Source organism: Colletes latitarsis, unplaced genomic scaffold (genome assembly GCF_051014445.1).
Source record: "Colletes latitarsis isolate SP2378_abdomen unplaced genomic scaffold, iyColLati1 scaffold0007, whole genome shotgun sequence".
Lineage (NCBI taxonomy): Eukaryota > Metazoa > Arthropoda > Insecta > Hymenoptera > Colletidae > Colletes > Colletes latitarsis.
The window spans coordinates 6,737,489-6,744,328 of NW_027488367.1; positions in this window are offsets into that span (position 1 = coordinate 6,737,489).

Here is a 6,840-nt window from a genome sequence, read left to right on the forward strand (position 1 = left end):
CAGAAAAGCCCGGGATCTGTTCAACAAGTGTGTGAAGAATGCGAAAGTATGAGTCTGATGAGGGCAAATCACAGACCTAACCCAGGCCTAACATGCATCACACTTTGAAATGTTGACTCAGACTGGGTTTAATTGACTGTTTCAGTGTGGTACCACATTACCACGTGATCCAAACCAGAAAAAGCCCAGCATCTGGTCAACGAGTATGCGAAAAATGCGAACGTAAGTGCCTGATGAGGGCAAATCCCAGACCTAACCCAGACATAACCGGTGTTATCCTCTAAAATATTGATCGAATCCAGGTTGAGTTGACTATTTCTGTGCGGTACCACATTACTACGTGATCCAAACCAGAAAAAGCCCAGAATCTGGCCATCAAGTATGAGAAATATGCGAAAGTATGAGCCTGATGAGAGCAAATTCCAGACCTAACCTAGAACTAACATGCGTTGTCCTCTAAAATATTGATCGAAACCAGGTTTAATGGTCTGTTTCAGTGTGGTAACACATTACCACGTGATCCAAACCAGAAAAAATCCGGGATCTGATCAACAAGTGTGTGAAGAATGAGAAAGTAAGAGCCTGATGAGTGCAAATCCCAGACCTAACCAAGACTTAACATGCGTTATCCACTAAAATATTGATCGAGACCAGGTTTAGTCGTCTCCTTCATTGTGGTACCACATTACCACGTGATCCAAACCAGAAAAGCCCGGGATCTGTCCAACAAGTATGAGAAATATTCGAAAGTATGAGCCTGATGAGAGCAAATCCCAGACCTAACTTAGACCTAACGTGCGTTAACTTCTAAAATATAGATCGAAACCATGTTTAATGGTCTGTTACAGTGTGGTAACACATTACCACGTGATCCACACCAGATCCGGGATCTGTTCAACAAGTGTGTGGAGAAAGCGAAAGCATGAGTCTGATGAGGGCAAATCCAAGGCCTAACCTAGACCTAATATGCGTTATCCTCTAAAACATTGATCGAAACCAGGTTTAGTGGACTGTTTCAGTGCGGCACCACATTACTACGTGATCCAAACCAAAAAAAGCCCAGAATCTGGACATCAAGTATGAGAAATATGCGAAAGTATGAGCCTGATGGGTGCAAATCCCATACCTAGCATAGACCTAACATGCGTTATCCTCTAAAAAATTGATCGAAACCAGGTTTAATGGTCTGTTTCGGTGCGGTAACATATTACCACGTGATGCAAACCAGAAAAAACCCAGGATCTGGCCAACAACTACGTGAAAAATGTGGAAGTATGAGACTGAAGAGGGCAAATCCCAGACCTAACCAAGACCTAACATGCGTTATCCACTAAAATATTGATCGAGACCTGGTTTAGTCGTCTGTTTCAGTTTGGTACCACACTACTATGTGATCCAAACCAGAAAAAACCCAGGATCTGGCCAACAAGTATGTGAAATATGCGAAAGTATTAGCCTCATGGGGGCAAATCACAGACCTGACCCAGACCTAACATGTGTTATCCACAAAAATATTGATCGAGACCAGGTTTAGTCGTCTGTTTCAGTGTGGTACCACACTACTATGTGATAACAAACCAGAAAAAACCCAGGATCTGTTCAAGAAGTATGTGAGGAATGAGGAAGTATGAGACTGATGAGGACAAATCCAAGGCCTAACCTAGACCTCACATGCGTTAACCTCTAAAATATTGATCGAAACCAGGTTTAATGGACTGTTTAAGTGTGGTACCACACTACTATGTGATCCAAACCAGAAAAAACCCGGGATCTGTTCAAGAAGTATGTGAAGAATGAGGAAGTATGAGACTGATGAGGGCAAATCCTAGACCTAATCCAGACCTAACATGCGTTATCCACCAAAATATTGATCGAGACCAGGTTTAGTCGTCTGTTTCGTTGTGGTACCACATTACCATGTGATCCAAACCAGAAAAGCCCGGGATCTGACCAACAAGTATGAGAAATATGCGAAAGCATGAGTCTGATGCGGGCAAATCCAAGGCCTAACCTAGACCTAACACGCGTTATCCTCTAAAACAATGATCGAAACCAGGTTTAGTGGTCTGCTTCAGTGTGGTACCGCATTACTACGTGATGGAAACCAAAAAAGGCCCAGAATCTGGCCATCAAGTATGAGAAATATGCGAAAGTATGAGCCTGATGAGGGCAAATCCAAGACCTAACCTAGACCTAACATGCGTTATCCTCTAAAATATTGATCGAAACCAGGTTTAATTGACCGTTTCAGTGTGGTACCACATTACCATGTGATCCAAACCAGTAAAAGTCCGCGATCTGGCCAACAAGTATGAGAAATATGCGAAAGTATTAGCCTCATGAGGGCAAATCCCAGACCTAACCCAGACCTAACATGCGTTATCATCTAAAACATTGATCGAAACCTGGTTTAATCGACTGTTTCAGTGTGGTACCACACTACTATGTGATCCAAACCAGAAAAAACCCAGGATCTGTTCAAGAAGTATGTGAAGAATGAGGAAGTATGAGACTGATGAGGGCAAATCCCAGACCTAATCCAGACCTAACATGCGTTATCCTCTAAAATATTGATCGAGACCAGGTTTAGTCGACTGTTTCATTGTGGTACCACATTACCACGTGATCCAAGCCAGAAAAGCCCGGGATCTGTTCAACAAGTGTGTGAAGAATGCGAAAGTATGAGTCAGATGAGGGCAAATCCAAGGCCTAACCCAGACCTAACATACGTTATCCTCTAAAATATTGATCGAAACCAGGTTTAATTGACTGTTTCAGGGTGGTACCACATGACTACGTGGTCCAAACCAGAAAAATCCCAGGATCTGCTCAACAAGTATGAGAAATATGCGAAAGTATGAGCCTGATGAGAGCAAATCCCGGACCTAACCTAGACAAAACATGCGTTATCCTCTAAAATATTGACCGAAACTAGGTTTAATGGACTGTTTCAGTGTGGATCCACATTACTGCGTGATTCAAACCAAAGAAAGCCCAGAATCTGGCCATCAAATATGAGAAATATGCGAAAGTATGAGCCTGGTGAGTGCAAATCCCAGACCTAACCTAGACCTAACATGTGTTATCCTCTAAAATATTGATCGAATCTAGGTTTACTGGACCATTTCAGTGTGGTACCACATTACTACGTGATCCAAACCAGAAAAAGACCAGAATCTGGACAACACGAACGAGAAATATGCGAAAGTATGAGGCTGATGGAAGCATATCCCAGATCTAACCTAGGCCAAACATGCGCTATCCTCTAAAATGTTGTTCGAAACTAGGTTTAATGGACTGTTTCATTGTGGTACCACATCACCACGTGATCCAAGCCAGAAAAGCCCGGGATCTGTTCAACGAGTGTGTGAAGAATGCGAAAGTATCAGTCTGATGAGGGCAAATCCAAGGCCTAACCTAGACCTAACATGAGTTATCCTCTAAAATATTGATCGAATCTAGGTTTAATGGACTGTTTCAGTGTGGTACCACATAACTACGTGATCTAAACCAGAATAAACCCGGGATCTGTTCAACAAGTATGTGAAGAATGCGAAAGTATGAGTCTGATAAGGGCATATCCCAGGCCTGGCCTAGACCTAACATGAGTTATCCTCTAAAATATTGATCGAATCTAGGTTTAATGGACCGTTTCAGTGTGGTACCACATTACTACGTGATCCAAACCAGAATAAACCCGGGATCTGTTCAACAACTGTGCGAAGAATGCGAAAGTATGAGTCTGATGAGGGCAAATCCAAGGCCTAACCTAGACCTACGATGCGTTATCCTCTAAAATATTGATCGAAACCAGGTTTAATCGACTGTTTCAGTGTGGTACCACATTACTACCTGATCCAAAGCAGTGAAAGCCCAGGATCTGGCCATCATGTATGAGAAATATGCGAAAGTATGACCCAGCTGATGGCAAATCCTAGACCTGACCGAGACCATAACATGCGTTATCATCTAAAATATTGATCGAAACCAGGTTTAATCGACTGTTTCAATGTGGTACCACACTACTATGTGATCCAAACCAGAAAAGACCCAGGATCTGTTCAAGAAGTATGTGAAGAATGAGGAAGTATGAGACTGATGAGGGCAAATCCCAGACCTAATCCAGACCTAACATGCGTCATCCACTAAAATATTGATCGAGACCAGGTTTAGTCGACAGTTTCAGAGTGGTACCACATTACTACGTGATCCAAACCAGAAAAAGCCCAGGATCTGGCCTACAAGTATGAGAAATTTGCGAAAGGATGAGCCTCATGTGGGCAAATCGCAGACCTAACCCAGACCTAAAATGCATTATCCTTTGAAATGTAATCCCAGACTAGGTTTAATTGGGTGTTTCAGTGTGGTACCACATTACCACCTGATCCAAACCAGAATAAGACCTGTATCTGGTCAACGAGTATGCGAAAAATGCGAAAGTATGAGCCAGATGAGGGCAAATCCTAGACCTAACCCAGACCTAACATGCGTTATCCTCTAAAATATTTATCGAGACCAGGTTTAATGGACTGTTTCAGTGTGGTACCACATTACTACGTTATCCAAACCAGTAAAAGTCCACGATCCGCACAACAAGTATGAGAAATATGCGAATGTATGAGCCTGATGAGAGCAAATCCCAGACCTAACCTAGACCTAACATGCGTTATCCTCTAAAATATTGATCGAAACCAGGTTTAGTCGACTGTTTCATTGTGGTACCACATTACCACGTGATCCAAGCCAGAAAAGCCCGGGATCTGTTCAACAAGTGTGTGAAGAATGCGAAAGTATGAGTCTGATGAGGGCAAATCCAAGGCCTAACCTAGACCTAACATGCGATATCCTCTAAAATATTGATCGAATCTAGGTTTAATCGACTGTTTCAGTGTGGTCCCACATTACTACGTGATCCAAACCAGTAAAATTCCACGATCTGGCCAACAAGTATGAGAAATATGCGAAAGGATTAGCCTCATGAGGGCAAATCACAGACCTAACCCAGACCTAACATGCATTACCCTTTGAAATGTTGACTCAGACTAGGTTTAATTGACTGTTTCAGTGTGGTACCACATTACCACGTGATCCAAACCAGAAAAAGCCCAGCATCTGGGCAACGAGTATGCGAAAAATGCGAACGTAAGAGCCTGATGAGGGCAAATCCCAGACATAACCCAGACATAACCGGTGTTATCCTCTAAAATATTGATCGAATCCAGGTTGAGTTGACTATTTCTGTGTGGTACCACATTACTACGTGATCCAAACCAGAAAAAGCCCAGAATCTGGCCATCAAGTATGAGAAATATGCGAAAGTATGACCCAGCTGAGGGCAAATCCTAGACCTGACCGAGACCATAACATGTGTTTTCCTCAAAAATATTGATCGGAACCAGATTTAATCGACTGTTTCAGTGTGTTACCACATTACTACGTGATCCAAAGCAGTGAAAGCCCAGGATCTGGCCAAAAAGTATGAGAAATATGCGAAGGTATGACCCAGCTGAGGGCAAATCCTAGACCTGACCGAGACCATAACATGTGTTTTCCTCAAAAATATTGATCGGAACCAGATTTAATCGACTGTTTCTGTGTGGTACCACATTACTACGTGATCCAAAGCTGAAAAAACCCAGGATCTGTTCAACAAGTATTCGAAGAATGCGAAAGTTTGAGTCTGATGAGGGCAAATCCTAGACCTAACCCTAACATGCGTTATCATCTAAAATATTGATCGAAACCTGGTTTAATCGACTGTTTCAGTGTGGTACCACACTACTATGTGATCCAAACCAGAAGAGACCCAGGATCTGTTCAAGAAGTATGTCAAGAATGAGGAAGTATGAGACTGATAAGGGCAAATCCCAGACCTAATCCAGACCTAACATGCGTCATCCTCTAAAATATTGATCGAGACCAGGTTTAGTCGACAGTTTCAGTGTGGTACCACAGTACTACGTGATCAAAGCAGTGAAAGCCCAGGATCTGGCCCAAAAGTATGAGAAATATGCGAAGGTATGACCCAGCTGTGGGCAAATCCTAGAACTGACCGAGACCATAACATGCGTTATCCTCTAAAATATTGATCGAAACCAGGTTTAATGGACTGTCTCAGTGTGGTACCACATTACTACGTTATCCAAACAAGTAAAAGTCCACGATCTGGCCCACAAGTATGAAAAATATGCGAAAGTATGAGCCTGATGAGTGCAAATCCCAGACCTAACCTAAACCTAGCATGCGTTATCCTCTAAAATATTGATCGAGACCAGGTTTAGTCGACTGTTTCATAGTGGTACCACATTACTACGTGATCCAAACCAGAAAAAATACGGGATCTGTTCAACAAGTGTGTGAAGAATGCGAAAGTATGAGTCTGATGAGGGCAAATCCTAGACCTAACCCTAACATGCGTTATCCTATAAAATATTGATCGAAACCAGGTTTAATTGACAGTTTCAGTGTGGTACCACGTTACTACGTGATCCAAACCAGAAAAATCCCAGGATCTGCACAACAAGTATGAGAAATATGCGAATGTATGAGCCTGATGAGAGCAAATCCCAGACCTAACCTAGACCTAACATGCGTTATCCTCTAAAATATTAATCGAAACCAGGTTTAATGGACTGTTTCAGTGTGGTACCACATTACTACGTTAACAAGACCAAAAAAAGCCCAGAATCTGGCCAGCAAGTATGAGAAATATGCGAAAGTATGAGCCTGATGAGAGCAAATCCCAGACCTAACATAGACCTAACATGCGTTATCCTCTAAAATATTGATCGAAACCAGGTTTAATGGACTGTTTCAGTGTTGTACCACATTGTTACATTA